The sequence below is a fragment of the Ixodes scapularis genome, unplaced genomic scaffold, assembly GCF_016920785.2.
Source record: "Ixodes scapularis isolate PalLabHiFi unplaced genomic scaffold, ASM1692078v2 PGA_scaffold12__126_contigs__length_90152505, whole genome shotgun sequence".
Lineage (NCBI taxonomy): Eukaryota > Metazoa > Arthropoda > Arachnida > Ixodida > Ixodidae > Ixodes > Ixodes scapularis.
This window is the reverse complement of record NW_024609838.1, coordinates 41,590,376-41,607,620: the sequence shown is the minus strand read 5'-3', so window position 1 is coordinate 41,607,620 and position 17,245 is coordinate 41,590,376. Positions and strand designations below refer to the sequence as shown.

Genomic DNA, 17,245 nt, shown 5'->3' with positions numbered 1-17,245 from the left:
TTGACGCTGTGCTTCGGAACACATGTATCCCATAGAGTTCACGGGAGGCGGGCCGTGGGTGGAGGAGAGGGACGGTACTGCTCGTGGGAGCAGAGTCTATGGGCAGTTCCGAAACTGAGCTAACCTAATGACGTTGGTCCCTGCGCTCAGCGAGGACGTTGATGCGCGGACATTCGAAAGTAGGGGTGCTCGAACGAACAGCGAGGGAGCGGAATAGTGCCACTTTATTCGTGTCGTTCACAATGAGGGCAGGAGAGCCGAGCTGATTCGATTCGCTTTTGAATTCTGAAGCCCACGAGCGACGCAGTGTTTTCCAGTTTAAACTAATTTTCGCACACCTATGCCCCTTAAGAGGTCGGCTGATACTTGTTTGAAGAAATTTGCGATTGTTACGTCTGCCACTTGCTCGAGGATTTGAACGCAGACCTACAGATCTTTTCGGAATCTCACTCCGTTGTTTCTTTTTTTTTTCTAGATAGCTGTCTGCTCAGGATTCCTCTGTATATATAGGGGTGATATGGTGTTATGAATTTTTCGACTTTGCTTATTTTGTTTACTTTTGATGCTTTCAGAACGTGTTGGTCAGTTCTGCGTATCATAGGGAGAGCCCGCGTCATTTCTTCGATGAGTTCTCCACGAAGAAATTCTAGCACTAGTTCCGAAGTTCCCACACCCGGCAACAACATTGGGGCGCTGCGAAGAGGATGTTTTCCACCTCTCTCGTAGATGGCGTTATATACAAAATTTGAAAATTTTCGGCTTATGCCATTCTGTAGCGACATTTTTTGTCTATGCAATGGTATATTTGTCACTTTTGCACGAAAAATATTTTGGAAGCTGTAAGCCAGAGTCTGCGCTACGAAAAATCATTGCAGCAGCGCCGATAAACTGTCATCACTACGACACAGCATCGTCTATATTACCTCCAATCTTTCATAGAATACCCATATTGAGTATGTTGCTGGAAATACGAATCGTAACCTGGGCTTCTTAAAACGCCATTTTTTTTTCGAGCACCTTCATCCCTGAAGCTAATTATGTACAAGTGCCTAGTCCTTTCCAAATTAGAGTACGCTTCATCCGTGTGGGATCCCGGCCAACATTGCCTTGTCACTGCATTGGAGAGCATTCAAAGTCGAGCAGCTCGTTTCATCTTATCTAACTATAATCGCACGTCCAGTGTAACAAATATGAAAATAACTCTATCTTTACCCAACTTATCTTTCCGCCGTAAATGGGCTCGTCTCTTATTGTTTCATAAAATCTACCGTCACAACCCATTTTCACGCCAGTCATTTATACTCGAACCATCTTATCGCTCCGCTCGCCTCGATCACGTCCATAAGGTTGGCATGCCAAGTTTCAATACTAACGCACTCAGTGTGTCATTCATACCTCGCACGTCAACAGATTGGAACCGCCTTCCCGCTTCAATTGCCTCCAACGCTGATGTTTTTGTTTTTCTTTAAACAAAATTGTAACAGCGCTTTTAGTTGATTGATTTCATTGCCATCATTCTTTTTGTGTGCGAATTCACTCCCCTCTGAAATGTACTATGTACCTAAAGGATAAATAAATTAATACATAAATTATTACTTAATTCAATGCCAAAAATAAGCAAGCGCAAACGTTTATTCCGTAGATGGAGCCAAGACAACATTATCGTTAATAAGCGTATACAATAAAAACAACAACAAAATTGTATCAAGACAAAGTAAGCATTATTGAGGCTTCAGCGGCTGTTCAATTTTTGTCGCCACTCCACACTTAACCACATGTTGCTGATGTTAACGCTGAATACTGCGCAGAGTTTAAAGGGGTTCCGCGACGGAAAGACAATATCAAGCGCGAGTGAAACCACGGGTTCGGCAGGTTGAGCAATTAGTTTTCGGGCGGTTGATAAAAAAGTTCACGAAATAAATGACGACACGCTGCTTTGATTTTATTTCATCGAGCCCTACTACTGCCAGTGTTGGCTCAGCAATCGTTGTGACAATAACTGAGATGTCTTTCGTTAGATGGCACTGGAGGTTTTTGGAGACACACGCTCGCCTGGGCTTTCTCGAATCTTCCGCGAACCTACCTCGAAACGAGTTTGTGCATATGGGCGACCACATTTGTTTCCGTTTATTGTTTATTTCTTAAAGTAATGTCCTCCTTCGTTAAAAAAAAAAAAAAAAGGAAATGCAAACTGCACACTTTTAGTCCGTAGGTAAAGTGAAGTAAAAAAATAGCTTCGCACAGGGAATACATAATAATAAATGTACGTCAAGTCAAACACTCGAATCGAAAAAAACAAAATACTCGAAGTTCCAGAGGAATTATCAACACTCGCTTGACATACGGTGTTGTATACGTAGATTTCGAGTCAAGGTCACGCAGAGTTGCTGAGATCTTAGTCTTTTTATTTCTTAAAATCCTGCAGACCCTTCTTTAAAAGGCATAAAAACAGCAACATTTAATTTCTCGGTATAGTAATAATAATAATAATAATAATATATCATTTATAATTTTAATAGGTACTGGGAATACATAATAAAAATTTGGGTGGTGGAAAAAACCTCACCGGAGAAAAGCTCACTACGAAATTAGCAGATGTGGAGAAAAGCTCACCGGCCCTTGAGCGGAAACGGAGAAAAGCTCACGAATTTTTTTTTTCTTAGCTTAGCGAATTGTGCGTCATAGGTGGCATTTTGACACAATTAGAATACATTTGATTTAAAAAAGTGTCCTCTTGTTTGTAATCTTCTTGAAGTTTATTGGGCATATTTACTAATACCTCAGATATAGTAATCACCCATTTGTTTATTAACCACGCTGCAAGTATAAAATCAGAACAAGGGACATCCGTAAAAAGACAATTTATTGACAGCTTGACAGTGCGCCGTCGGTAGCTCTATCAGATATCGAGATTTGTTCTTGCAAGCTAATATGAATAGCGGTATGTGAACCGTTTCAGCTCCGAAGATTGGGTGGTGCCTGATATATGAGCAAGTGTTTGTGGGTAAAATCAGTGTCGACTACACTTTTTATTTCTGTTTTTTTTTTTTTTTTGTAATAAATCTTTAGTGACGAGAACAGCGTCGCCCAGTCATGTTTGTGGTCTTCACTCCGTTTTCGTAATTTGAGCTGCTTTCATCAACACAATTGTATAAGTTCCAGAGGAGTCATGAATGCTCGTTCGACATATGATACCATACATTGTTTTCATCGTTTACTAACTCGCCCAATTCGCTACCTTACAGAGACTAGTCCTTATATCGGTCACTATTAACAGCGGTTACAGTGTGCAGCTCTGAAGGTCATGGGTGGTTCGCCGTAGAAGGGCACCATCCCACAGAGCAGTGGAGAAACCAGCGCGAACGGCTATAAAACGAGCATGTCAGTGGAAGAACGAAATCTCAATATCCTTCTGACCATTCTATAGTGTTTTCAAAGGCTTACAAAAGCAACAAAAAGAATGCCAGGCACCGTATTGTTACGCATGCACTTTTGGATTTTCGGCATTTGCAGTTTTGTATTTTAGGTTGGAGGGAGACATTGTTATCTTTTCCAACTTTATCCTGTTTTTCAAGTTTATAAAGTTTTCAGTTAGGCTTTTGTAACCTAAAAAGAAAACCACAAAAAAAAAAAGAAACATTCGCCCTGAATTATTTGTATCGGAAAGATATACTCAATAAGCTTATCATATATTAAAAAAAGGAAATCTTTCTTGTTTTACAAAACTGACAAATTTCAACAATTATAAATTGATCTATGTTACCATGAAATGAAAAACAAAATCGGTGAGCATTTCTCCGCATCCGATTAAGGGCCATTGAGCTTTTCTCCGCTTCCGCCGGTTAGCGGTTTGGTTTTTACCGGTGAGCTCTTCTCCGGTTAGCTTTTCTTTGGGATTCGAAAATTCGTGTCAAACCAAGCATTCAAAACGCGAACAGCATAATCTTTCATGTTCAGGAGAATTGCAAACATTTGAGCGATATCTGGTGCAATACCTCGAAGCAAGTTCTTGAAAGTTTGCAGATTTATTTTTGTTATTTGTTTTAGGTTTGCCGTTTTCTTTTTGTTAAAAGGAAAGCTGCTCACTTTTAATTTGTAGTTAAGGTTAAAAACAGTTTCGTCCGTGCTGGGAATACACAAAACAAATTTGTGTGCAAGACATACAGTTGAAATGCACAAAACAAAATGTTCTAAGTTCTAGAAGAATTATTTCGAAAAGCTTTCAAGTGCGCCCTTGGACTACCAGAGTACGTTGCCACGGAGGGCCTGCTCAGCACGGGCCTCTACTACACCATCGAGGAGCTCTGGGAAACCCAACGGATATCACAAATCAAGCGCCTCAGCGAAAGACCGAACGGAAGGTGGCTCCTGGAGCGGCTGCAATTGGCCACACCGGGTGGCATATTACACCAAGAACCCAAACAAGAATTAACGCCAACTCTACGAGGCAAGATTACGGTCTAGAAGATCCCAAGGAACATGAACTTGAAAAGGAACGCCAACAGAAGAAGAGTTCGTGCACAAACCATTTCCAGGATATGGAGCAAGAAGCCCAGAACCCTGTACGCCGACGCGGCCATCCTACCAAGAGGCAACACCGCCACCCTGGCCGTGGCCGATCCCCGTGGTAACGTGGTGAGGACGGCGTCGGTTTACACGACCCTCACAGAACACGCAGAAGAAGCCGCAATTGCTCTGGCTGCCACAGGTACCAATCAAGACCACATCACCGTCATCACAGACTCGCAACAGGCGCGCCGGAACTTTGCCAAGGGTGAAATAGGCGAACAGGAGGCGAGAATTCTCTGCAAGGCGCCGTTTAGGAGCATAAGATTGTTTGGGCACCAGGTCACGCGGCTGTCGAGGGAAACGAGGCGGAAAACGCCACCAGCCCGAGCCTTTCATTCAAACCGGGACTCGTTCGCACCTCACCCACACTCCTCTGACTCCAACATGAAGTACAACGAATACTTGAAGACAATCAGGGAAGCCAGGATAACCCTTCTAGCGCCACCTTCGAAGTTACCAATGAAAAGGAGCACCTCTATAGAAAACTGCAGACACGAACCATGAAGACGCCAATGGAGCTCCATCAATGGTACCCCCAACTCCATCCTTTACCAACTTGCACCTTTTGCGGGTGGAAAGGGGGGACCTGTACCGCTTGATGTGGGTGTGCAAGCACATTAAAGGTTTGGATGCGATTCCGAGCCCGATGAGGGACAACTGGAACGCGGCCCTCCGCTGGAGCGATGCGGGAAGCAAACACTGGTTAGTAAGGAGAGCGACGGTGGTGCAAGCCGCGATTGCAGCCCCGGACTATGGGCGCTCAGCCAGAACTGATTCCTCCAATTAAGATCACCTATTTCTCTCTAGTCCCCCTATCTCCTTCTTTAACTAAATAAAATATGGTTTCAACAACAAATAGAGGAATTATGAACACTCGCTCGACATATGGCACTATATGTCGAAACAAGTTCATACAGATTTGCAGACCTATTTGTTTTGTTTTCTTTTTTTAATTCATTATATGAGGTGTCGGAAATGCTGAGGCTCGATCTAAAACGGGCCGTAAAAACCGGCGTTTACAGGTAGCAATCTAAACCTTTTCTCAAGGGTGTATCTCAATGGGCTTTGCCTTGCACAATTACAAGGCATAACTCCCTTTCTGTAAAAAAAGCCAGAAAATTTGCCAAGGTCAACGGCGAACGGCGACGCAAACGACCGAGTTGAATGGCAGGGCGAGTTTGGCGCGCGTAATGATAGATGGCGCTGCCTTTTCTGTTGCAGCTTGCTTTAAAAAATGTCGTGACTGCCCGCGACGACCGTGGTCGATCAACATGCACATGATCACTTTGTAATGCACCTTCGGTTTAAAAATAAATGCGGACAATGATAGTAAAAGTTGAAGTAACAGAAATAAAAGAAAACGCGATTGCGTAAAGACAGCACTTTTGCTGCTGACGAAGTTCGTCTGCGTGTCGTCTGCTAGTTTGGTATCATTGGCTGCATTTATTCTTAATCCAAAGGTACATTACAAAAGCATTATTTTTATTTTAACAAACAGACTACGGTCGCCGCCGGGCAGTCTCCATATTTTTGAAAAGCAAGCCGGAACAAGGAGGGAGCGCCATCCATTAATAGGTCCACCAAACACGCTCCTGCCACTTCACACTGTTGCTGTCCACCTTTGTCCCGCAAGCTTTTTTGCCCTATTTTTTTTTTTTTTTTTACAAAAATAGGAGCTACGCATTGCTATTTTACAAGGTAAAACTTAACAGTGAAATACACCTTTGACAAAAAGTTGCGATTGCTACGAGCAGTCACCGATTTGTACGGTCCATTTAAGATCGAGCCTCCTCATTTGTGACACCCTATAGCTCTGTAGACCTTTGTTAAAAGAAAACTAAAACTATTTGCCTCTAATTCGCCGTTAAAATAAAATCAATGTCATCTTGAAACGCACACCTACATACTCACACAGGCACGCACGCACACACACAGCCACGTATGCTCGCATGCGCGCGCACACGCACGCACATACACACACGAACAATAAAAAATCATGTCGAGACAAACATTAAAAACGCAAACAAAACGACCTTAGTCCAGGGGAGTTGTGCCCACTCGCTCGACATATAATACATAACACGTTTATGCTTGCTTTAAAAAAAAAAAAGAAAAACGAGTAAAAAAATTGGCAGCTCGGTCGTTAAAAATAAAAGATCGAAAAGAAAAAAAGACAATTTAATTTTTACTAGAAACAGAGATCAGAAACTTTAACAAGACAAACACTCGACCCGGTGCAAACAACTTAATGCTTTCCAAACTTCCGGAGGATTCACGACGCACGCCAGCGTTACATACTTCAGACAAAGGTGCGCAGACATGCAAATATTAGATTTTCACTCCCGGCCCATGTATGTCTACTCTGTCCTCGAAGAATAGCGGCAGCGTGTTCGCTCTGACGCTCTCCAGAGACTCGGGACAAAGAACTACCGTGGGAAGATCAACAGCTGACAGTGATGGAAAAGTGACGCGAAGAGGACCGATGGCGTCTGAAAGCACAGAGTCGTCCTTATCCTTTTTTTTATTTCGTTGCCTTTCTTGTTCTCAATCTTTACTTTTTTCCCCCCCGATCTAAATCAATAAGGGATCACACTGCGTGTTCTACTTTACTATTTCCGCGTCCGGGCTGCCTTCCCCTTGCTGTAGGTGACACGCGGGGACTTTGTTGGCAGTTGGTCTTTCTAAACGCCTACCACACTGCCTAATATATAATGCGAGAACAGACTGCACAGACACGCTCTGAGCCGTGTGCCTTGCTTGTAGGACGGCCCTGTCACGCTGGTTACACAAATACAACTGTCTGCAGACATTCTAAAAGCACACGTAATCTATCTAAAGCGAACGTGCAAGTCAGCTGGTTCAAAGCCGAGCGGAAGTTCGTCTGCTTCTTTTTGCAGGGGTTGTGGTGGCGCCAGAATGCCGAGCGCTGATGGGCCCGGATCGAAGAAAAGTGGGCAGACCTCAAAGCAAGCTGCCTTGAGGACTACCGACTATCCCTCAATCGGAGCCAATCAGAGCTCGGCGTTGTTCTGACGTCACCACAGCCCCTGCAAAAAGAAGCAGACGAACTTGCGCTCCGTATAATATACTGACTTGGTACCCCAACACAAAAAAAAGCAGCTGGACGAAGAACACAAAGTCTCAGCATTGTGTTGTCCGTCCTGTTTTTTGTCCACCCCTGGGTTACCATGTCAGTACAAATGTACGAAGTAGACGCGTTTCGTACATGCGCGAGGCTTCTCTCCGCGCATAGGTCATTCGTCATGTCTGCAGCAAACACAGTGTCTTTTGCATGATGTATACGAAGAGTGGGACTGCGGGTTTAGGGTATTTGTCTACGCGCCTGGAACGTAGCTTTGATCTGGTCACGTCATGCTGATGGCGTCACGATGTTCAGTAGTAGCTTTTGTCTGTATTTGGGGCTGGAACGCGTGACGAGCGGAAAAAATATTATATAGAGCGCTAAACACAAACACTTAGATAGTAGAAGTAGACGGGGCAAGCGCTAACTGACAACTGACAATTTTTAATAATAATAATAATAATAGTCTTTTATTCATTTGAAAAACACTTACAATAACTGGCCCACAAAAGCAAAGAAGATTGCTTGTCCGTGGGACCAGGCAGACCAAAATCTTTACAAAATAAAAGGAATAGAACACAGTATTGCAAGTAGCACTATAAATAAAGAAATTAAACAGAATTGTAAAACACAGCAATATTTGCTCCATGTAAATGAAACCACTCTCCATATGAAAATCAAACAAATCGCCGAACACTGAAATACTAACAAATTCTAAACACTGTACGACTCATGTGAAACATACCAAAATAGACAACATTGAACATCAACATCGCATAACACAGAAATGACTCAGGAAAGACACACTAAACAACAGGGAAATCAGAAATGACTCAGGAATGGCTCAGAAAAAAAAATACAGAAATGACTAAGGAAAAAACACACTAAGCGACAGGGAAATCAGATTTTACACTCTAGACACCACTTTTTAAGAGCTTTCTTAGCCGTTCGCATGGATTATATACTAATCAAATTATCGGGTAATTTATTAAAAAGGGAAGGAATATAATGCCTTTTTATTCTCTTTCCGTAGTTCGTAAATATTCTGGGTATTACGTACCTTTCAGTGCACCTCAAATTTCTCTTTTTGACCTCAATTTTCGAGCTTTTATCGTAGTAATGCCGTGTTAATATTACATATTCATACAGTTTAGAAAAAGACATTATATTTAGTTCATTCATTTTCATATCTATTACTAGGTCATTATATCTGGTTCCTTACGCAACGTTACTCGCAATTTGTTTAAGTAGTCTATCTCTTCCTAGTTTTTTATTTCCTGCACATTGTCCGAAAACAGTAATACCATATCGCAAGATCGACTCTCCTAAGGTCATAAAAACAGTTTTACGAACTTTTACACCACAAACGCTCTTTAACCGGTAAAGATACGCTGATATTACGCGAAGCCTTTTTTTAATAAATTCTAAGTGATGGTTCCATAAAATATATTCGTCAAAATATACGCCTAAGTACTTTACCGACTGTTCGTACGGAAGTGCAATACTTTTACAAGAGTTGCCTTGCCCTGAATTTAAATAAATGCCTGCCGTAAGCTTCACCTGTTTATGGGGATTACGGAAACACATAAGTTTCGTTTTGTTGTTATTTACTGAAATAACATTGTCAGAAAACCACTGCAATAGCATGTCCACGTCCTTTTGAAATATCGGAATTGCTTTTTCGTATATGTCATATGGTAATAGTAGAACCGTATCGTCTGCATATAAAACGATTTTAGACTGTAGCGGTAAAAGACTTAACTCATTTATGTAAATATTAAATAACAACGGGCCCAAAGTGCTCCCTTGAGGTACGCCGCACTGAACCCGAGTTTTATCACTTACACAATTTTCTATTTTCACCAATTGAAATCTATCTGTGAGGTAGTCATGGAAAAAATCATAAAATGGTCCTCTAAAGCCCATTCTTTCAAGTTTTTGTAAAAGGAGCGTATGATCGATGGTATCGAAAGCCTTCGATAAATCTAGGAATAAGGCCAGAGCAATTTTATTGTTATCTAATGTATCGTTGATGCAGTCCGAAAAATCCTTCAAAAGTGCTGTTGTGCTTTTATTTTTCCGAAAGCCATACTGAGAATTAGTAATAAGAGAAAATTTTTCACAGAAATTATTCATATTTATCTGAACCCATTTTTCCATGATATGCGAAATTACTGGCAATATTGATATCGGTTGGTAACTCCCTAAATCCTTTTTATTACCGCCTTTGTAAAGAGGCCTAACTACTGCAACTTTTAGCTCTTTTGGAATTTTTCCTGTAGTAACGGAACCGTTAATTATTTTCAGTAATACTTGTTTCAGATTATCTATATTGTAGCGTAAATCTCGCACACGTATTTTGTCTATACCTGGTGACTTTGTTATGGACATAGAATTTATGATGGTTACCAGATCATCCTCACACATTAGAGGTAAGTATGCCGAGTTTTTGTAACTGAACTTGGGAGCGTTATTTTTTGCTTCTACTGTTTTAATTTTCTCTCTTAAATCTTTAACGCCACTGATAAAATAACTGTTAAAGGAGTCTGCTAAGGTAGTGTAGTCATCAGTATTGGGGAAATGCTTCTTGATTGTATTATCAATATTACTTTTTTTCTTCCTCCCAATTAACTGATTGACAAGATTCCATGTTTCCGCTGAGTTTTTTACCGACTGGCTAAATTTGGTCATGTAATGCTTCCCTTTTGCCAATCGAATTTTAGTTGTTAGTTTATTGCGCACTTCCCGAAACTTCTTGTTTAAAAGCACGTCCTCAGGTTTCAATTTACATCTCTTCCACAGGCTGTCCTTAGTGTGACAAAATTCCAAGATCTCTTCGGTAATCCACACATTTTCTGGTCTTCGCTGTCTGATCTTTACTTTCCTTTTCGATTTTTGGTATATATCCTGAAGTACGCCTACTAGAGTATTATATGCTGAAATGTGGTCCAGAGATAGTAACAATTTCCAATCAGATATCCTAATTAATTGGTCAATTTTGCTGTTATCTAAAATTATTCTCCACCCGTCACTTCCCACTAAACAGTCAGTCTGCTTTTCACCCCATATCAACAATGCAGTAATGATCTGCAACTTTTTTCTCTAATGACGCCGGACAGCATATGCAAGTTACTGACTCTGGTAACTATATGGTCTATACACGTTCTAGTAATTTTATCGCCATAATATTCTTCTCTAGTGAAGTCGTGTATTACATTTTCTAGCCCAAAAGAAGAGAGAGTGTCAAGATAACTCGAGACGCCGTATTTAGCCTCCTTGGAAACATCAATGTTAATGTCACCGGCGAGAACGAAATTTTTATTGTTGTTGAATTTACTAAATAAATCAGACAATTCTTCGATGAACAGATTAATGTTGGAGCTCGGTGGCCTATGCACAGCACAGACGATGTAAGAGAAGATGCTTTTGTGGATGGATACAACACATGCTTCTGAGTGTTCCAAAGAAATGTCAAGTTTATCCGATATACACTTGTCGTTAACAAATATAACTAGTCCACCACCCTTTCTTTTTTCTCGACATAGATAATATACATAAGAGCCATCTAAGGTGAACGTTTTGCATACTGTTTCTTCCACATTAATCTCAGTTAAAATAAGCACGTCCAAGGAGGATAATCTGTCTGATAACAGCACCATGAGTTGATCCCAGTGTTTATTTAAACTCCTCACATTTAAATAAAAAAACACAACTCAGCAATTACAACGAAAACCCGAACAGGCTAAAAAAAACATGAAATAATTTTTTAATTGTTACCACTTGTCATTTAAGTCAATTTCTTTTCTATGTAGATAGATTGATGTTTGACAGACGCAGCACTCAAGGTCAAAATTGTTTATTTCGTATGCCTCCAGCGGTTCTCTAGAATATTTATTTCTGCCTCTGCCCACGATTTAAATACTCTGAAAGACTGCTTGGCGGTGACAAACCGCACCGTGTAGGGATAAATTCCCTCCCATCGTATAGAACGCAGAGACAGGTCGTGCTTTCTTGCTCTTTGATTGATGGGTCAATCGGTTTTTCCGTGCATGCCTAACCGCACGTCAGTGGGATTTTGTAGACCGTACCGTACCCATGACGCAATGAACGTATTTTATGTTGAAGCTTCACGACACACCCCCTTTTGTTCCGAGGGTTATCGCTGAGGGGGCGGCACAACTATCCTACCTGATGAGGGTCTAGGAATATGGCTTGTACATCAAAGCGTCCCGCAACTCTTTCAGGGGTTGCGAAAACATATATATATATATGGAATAACCTGCGGTCTAGTCTTAAGTTTGCTCGCTCTAGGTATAGAGTCACTCAAAATTATTCTTAGTAGCTTTCCTGCAACTCATAGAAATTGTTTCAAAGGAAACAAAATAATATTTTGTTTTATTTTATGTTAATGCTTCACAATCCCCCCCCCCCCCCCCTTTTCGGCTTGTTCTGAGGGTTATCGCTGAGGGGGCGGCACAACTATCCCAAATGACGAGGGTCTAGGAAAACGACTTGTACTTCAAAGCGTCCCGCAAGTCTTTCAGGGGTTGCGAAAACTTATATATGTATGGCATTACTTGCGGTCTAGTCTTACGTTTGCTCGCTCTAGGTATAGATCCACTCCCGATTATTTTAATATCTTTCCTGCAACTCATAGAAATTGTTTCAAAGAAGACAAAACAACTGATATATTACGTAAAAATACTTTAATTACAAAAAAGGAACACTTTCAGTTTCCCAAAACATCACAGAAGAAGCCCTTTAGAAGTCTATTACAATATATATCTATCCTTTTTAGGAAACATAGTAAGATCTGATACCTAATCAAGAAAAAGTCAGTTAGATGACTAGACGGCATAAATTTTAACTGCAGGATATTTTTTTCTAGACTTCTTTATGCTGTTATTGAGAAATCTAAACAGTGAAGTGCGGCTTCTAGCTTGGGGTCTTTGACATGCACCACGCAGTTGCGACGCACGATCGCTCCCCCGTACGATGCCCATCCATAAATCGAAACGGGCAGGGTCATGGATTGAATGCAGCGTGAGATTTCGCTCCGTGAAATTCGAGCTGCGGTATGTTAACACCCTGATCCAATAGTCCCCCGAGTTAATAAACACAGCACCAAAAACAATAATTATAAAAAAAACATGAAAGAAAAAAAGAATGGTAACTGCGTTTATGATGAATTCAAACGGCAGGCAAAGCACGGACCCCCCAAAAAGTAAACAAGCTGAACAGAGAGTTATTTCTACGCGAACCCTGTGGGAAATCAATCTGGGGCGTCAGCCCCGCCGCTACAAGCCCCACGTCCGACGAGCTCACGAACACCATGCACTAGCGAGCGACTCCGTCTATAAGAGCTTATATACGGTGTCGCAATGTACGGGAGGAAGCACTTTGGGACGAGATGAGGGACCGTCTCGTCCCCACAGCTTCAGAGTGAATGGACAGGCACACCGTTGCCTACTAAAAAGGGCATAGACACTTTTCGAACGTGCGCGCCATCTAGGAGCAGCTGCGCCAATTATTCGAGTCCGACACGAGGGTTGCGTCAGCGCTCGGCGAGGAGTCTGATCCAATCACACGATTCTTGCCCAAGAAATGGCGACGGCCAATGATGCTTGATGGACTTTCGAAAAAAGGTACCTTCGCTAAGTACAGAACACGGTGGAAGAAGAGGAGCAAGTGTGGCGAATGTTCGCTTGCATTTCTGGCAAATGAGGTGAGATGGCGCAACGTGTATACGAGCATCTTAATGGACATCAGGGTCGCTAAACTTGTCAATAAAAATATTCTTTGTGTTATGACATAGTGGGGGCAGGAGCCGAAAGATTGCTGCGAAGTTTTCTTTTCTCACAAACCCGCAGATCCGTCTGTCTTCGTGACGTTTTTCGTTGAGGGGACGAAAAATCCCTACGCCTCCCTAGGCACCGAACAAGAGCAGCACTAGAGAGCGCGCGGAGACGACCGTGGCTCATACGTGTGACATCACAACAAAGATTATCAGCTGCGACGGTCATGTTTGATGGTCTCTGAAAAACACGATGGATGCTTGGGAATTGCATTTTAAAATCAACACCGTCGAAGTTGATAGTCTGGTATCGTTCTTATTTCCGCCGATAAAGCAGAATTTACTAAAAAGCGTCCCTGCCGTTCTTTTGATTTATCTCGGCTTTTCTGGCCAAAGTGTAGCCCGACGTGACTAGGTCACAACCAGCCGACTACCGTTGTCAACTTTCGGGCAAATTTCGCCTCCGGGCACTTGTCCCTTCATCGGCGGGATAAACATTTTATGGTAGACATTCGAAGATCAGTCAGTTAGGGATTAAGTATGTTTATCAACGGAAATAAGGAAATAAAAGTAATGTGAAGTTGTCAATATTGACGGTGATGCTTCAAGAACGCAAGGACACTAAACTTGACATCGTCGATTTGAACACGCACCATCAAATTTGTCGTTCACAGCTGATAATTCTGACTCCATCGTCAAAGGTATCAACTATAAAATGACGTCACTGAACGCGCCCGCACACTATATACGTGCCCTGGCACGAGTCTATCGCTTGAAAGTCTGTCATGGCCACTCTTGAGTTCATGGAACACGGGTCGGTTTAGTTCCAGAATCTCTTGAACCGTTATTTCGAAAATTGCAGGCTGTGCTGTTCCTCGTCATTGCTCATTGGAACACTTCTAAGCAGGGTCGTCGAAACAGGAGGATGGGGAGGGGGGAGGTTTAGCCCCCCCCCCCCCTCCCTCAGTTGCGTCGAAAGAGGGGGCAAGGGGCATAAGGGTGGAAAGGGGGGGGGGGGTATCGCCCCAGCCCCGAACCACCATAGCATTTCAGAGAGTTATAATAAAATATTAGGGGAAAGGAATATCCCCCTTCTTCACCACCATCACCTCCTCTCTCTCTCTCCCGAACAATTTCTACGGCCCTTCTTGAGACTCCTATTTGATGTGTGTGCGTGTGTGTGCGTGCGTGCGTGTGCGTGTGCGTGTGCGTGTGCGTGTGTGTGTGTGTGTGTGTGTGTGTGTGTGTTTGTTGGTCGTACCTTAATTCTTTCTTTAGAGCGCAGCTCTTCGGCGCCCGTTTCCGGGTTTCGCGGCGTGGGCGTCGCCGTCGGCGTAACCGGCCCGCTAAATTTAGCGCGAAATTGACGTCACATGACCTCAACACCAATTCAATTCCCAGCTATGTGACTTCAATGCAAATTCACTTCTCGGATAGACTGTCATGTGATGTCCTTTTCCCTGCTAAATTTAGCGGAGAAACTGAATGGGAGGAGGCGAAGAGGAGAGGAAGAGGGGAGGAGGAGAGGCATACCCTCCTCTCCGTACCCTCCCTTATTCCTGCCCAAGAGTTGAGCTCTAATTTCGCATTACAAAGATTTGTAAACGTCTTTATTTTTTTTTATTTCCCTTTCTTCGGCTTTTTTTTTTTTTTTTGTTATCCCCCGTTTCTACTCATCTCTCAGACATTACCGACGTCTCTACACAAACTGCCTGTGGGTGACCCCGGTGGCGTTGTTGACAGTGGCGGAAGATAAGCTCTATAAAGCCGCCCGCGTACACCGCGCACGGCTCCACAACATCACAAAGTTCAATCTTCGCCTCGATTCCGAAGCGAAGATTTTGGCCTCAAATAACTCCTTCCCAAAGTTGTGAAACGTCACTTTGTCGTCACCAATAACTTCCACAAACGACGATCTTGCGACGAGAAAGTTCAGAGTATTTACCGGCCGCCTAGGTACAATCTACGCATCATTGACTCTAACGCGGCGTAGGGATGTAGGGACACTCGGGCGAGACGTCATCAGTGCAGCCGTTCAATCGGCTGGCACCACGGTGTTGCTCGCACGCGCTTCGATGGAGCTCGCTACGACTTTGTGTTTTACATTCTCGCAGGAATTTGAGCACCGAGAGAGCTTGGATGATTGACAGCTCGCTCGGCTTGACGTCAGCGTCGCGAAAGTCCAATTAGCGCGTTCCGCAACTTCCGGACACAAAGTTGTGCTCGACGAGTTTAGCTACCCAGGGGGCCAGTGGGAGCCACTTAGAAACCGTCCTCATGCAGAGCACAAGTTCGTCTGCTTCTTGCACAGGGGTTTTGATGATATCAGAACGCCAAACTATTTTTGGCTGATCGAAAAAAAAAAAATCTAGCATTGAGGTTTGCCCACTATCCTTTTCATCACAGCCAATCAGAGCTCGGCGTCATTCTGACGTCACCGCAACTCATACGCTAGAAGCAGACGACTTGCTCTCCGTATATGCTTTCTACGCTGAAACTTTGAACAAACTGTGGCGCCTTCATTTCGGGTAGTACATGCCCGCTTGATTTGTCCTCGCACTACTCATGGCGCCTTCTCCGAGCTTTTAGGGGCAAAGCTCCTTAGGGGCTAGCCATGTCCGTATGTTCGTCCGATGTCCGGCGTCGGGTGCTCGTGCTCACGAGCACGTGAGCACGTGCTCCCGTGCTCGGCGTAGGGCAAAAAAAAAAAAAAAAAAAAAAAAAAAAACGCACCTCCACGTGGTGAATGATGTTGATTGGGCCGAAGCTCTGGTGGTGCTTGTCTGCGTAGACGGTGAACCGCAGCATGCCGAGCCTTTCGTTCGTTTTCATCCATGTCAGAAAGAGAATGTGTGGTATGGAACGTGGTTATATAGGCCTCCTGCGTTGCCCAGGGGGTGCTGCGAAAATGTACTTGTTAGGACTTGTTTTGGGTAGTACAAATTTTAGCGTCTCAAACTGTCACGCATGCAGAAGCGTGCCTGCTCTGGTGCGGAGCGCGAGATCGCGATGAAAATACAAAGAAACAACAAAAATTCGAACGCCGTCAAAGCTGAGACGCTAAGAGCGTGAGCCAAGAGATGCCGTTTCACGCGTTCCAAAGTAGACATGAAAATGAAAACAAAATGAAAGCGTCGCGACACAGGTGTTCTGACGTCACCTCCCAGACATAAGAGACGCGTGCCCTAGCGGTGGTGTCATGAATTTGGCACTTTCGATTCTCTTGCAACGTAGAGTCAGGCCCATTTCTGGCGTCCAAAGGTGTTTTTTCGTTCTTCAGCACCCCACAGAATTAAAAACAGATCAACAAACGTTCCATTAGTAGTGCGAGGCTCAATCAGGTGAGCTTGTACTACCCAAAATGAGGGCGCTACAGTTTGTTCAAAGCTTCAGTGCAGAAGGCCTATACGCATTTGAGCATTTGACCGCAGCGTGACATGGATGAAAACGAACGAAAGGCTCGGCATACAGCGGCTAACCGCCTACACAGACAAGCATTACCAGAGCTTCGCACCAATCAACATCATTCACCACGTGGAGATGCGGTTTTTTTTTTCTTTCTGTGTAGTGCCGAAAAAAAGCCCCCCAAAAAAAGAAAAACCTTTGGACGTCCCAAATTGGTTAGGTTCAACGCCGCAAGAAAATTGAAAGTTCCAGATTCATGCCACCACCGCTAGGGTACGCGTTTCTTATCTCTTGATGGTTACGTCAAAACATCTGGCGTCCCGACGTTTTTTCCCATCTTTTCTTTTGAAGCTCGTGATACGGCATATCTTGATTCACGCCGCTGTTGCTGTTAT

At 43.2% G+C, this 17,245-nt stretch overlaps 1 pseudogene; it reads left to right on the top strand.

Moving 5' to 3' along the window:
* Nucleotides 1–5,314, top strand: part of LOC115320107 — a 92,416-nt pseudogene extending 87,102 nt beyond the window's left edge.
* Nucleotides 5,315–17,245: the final 11,931 nt, after the last annotated feature.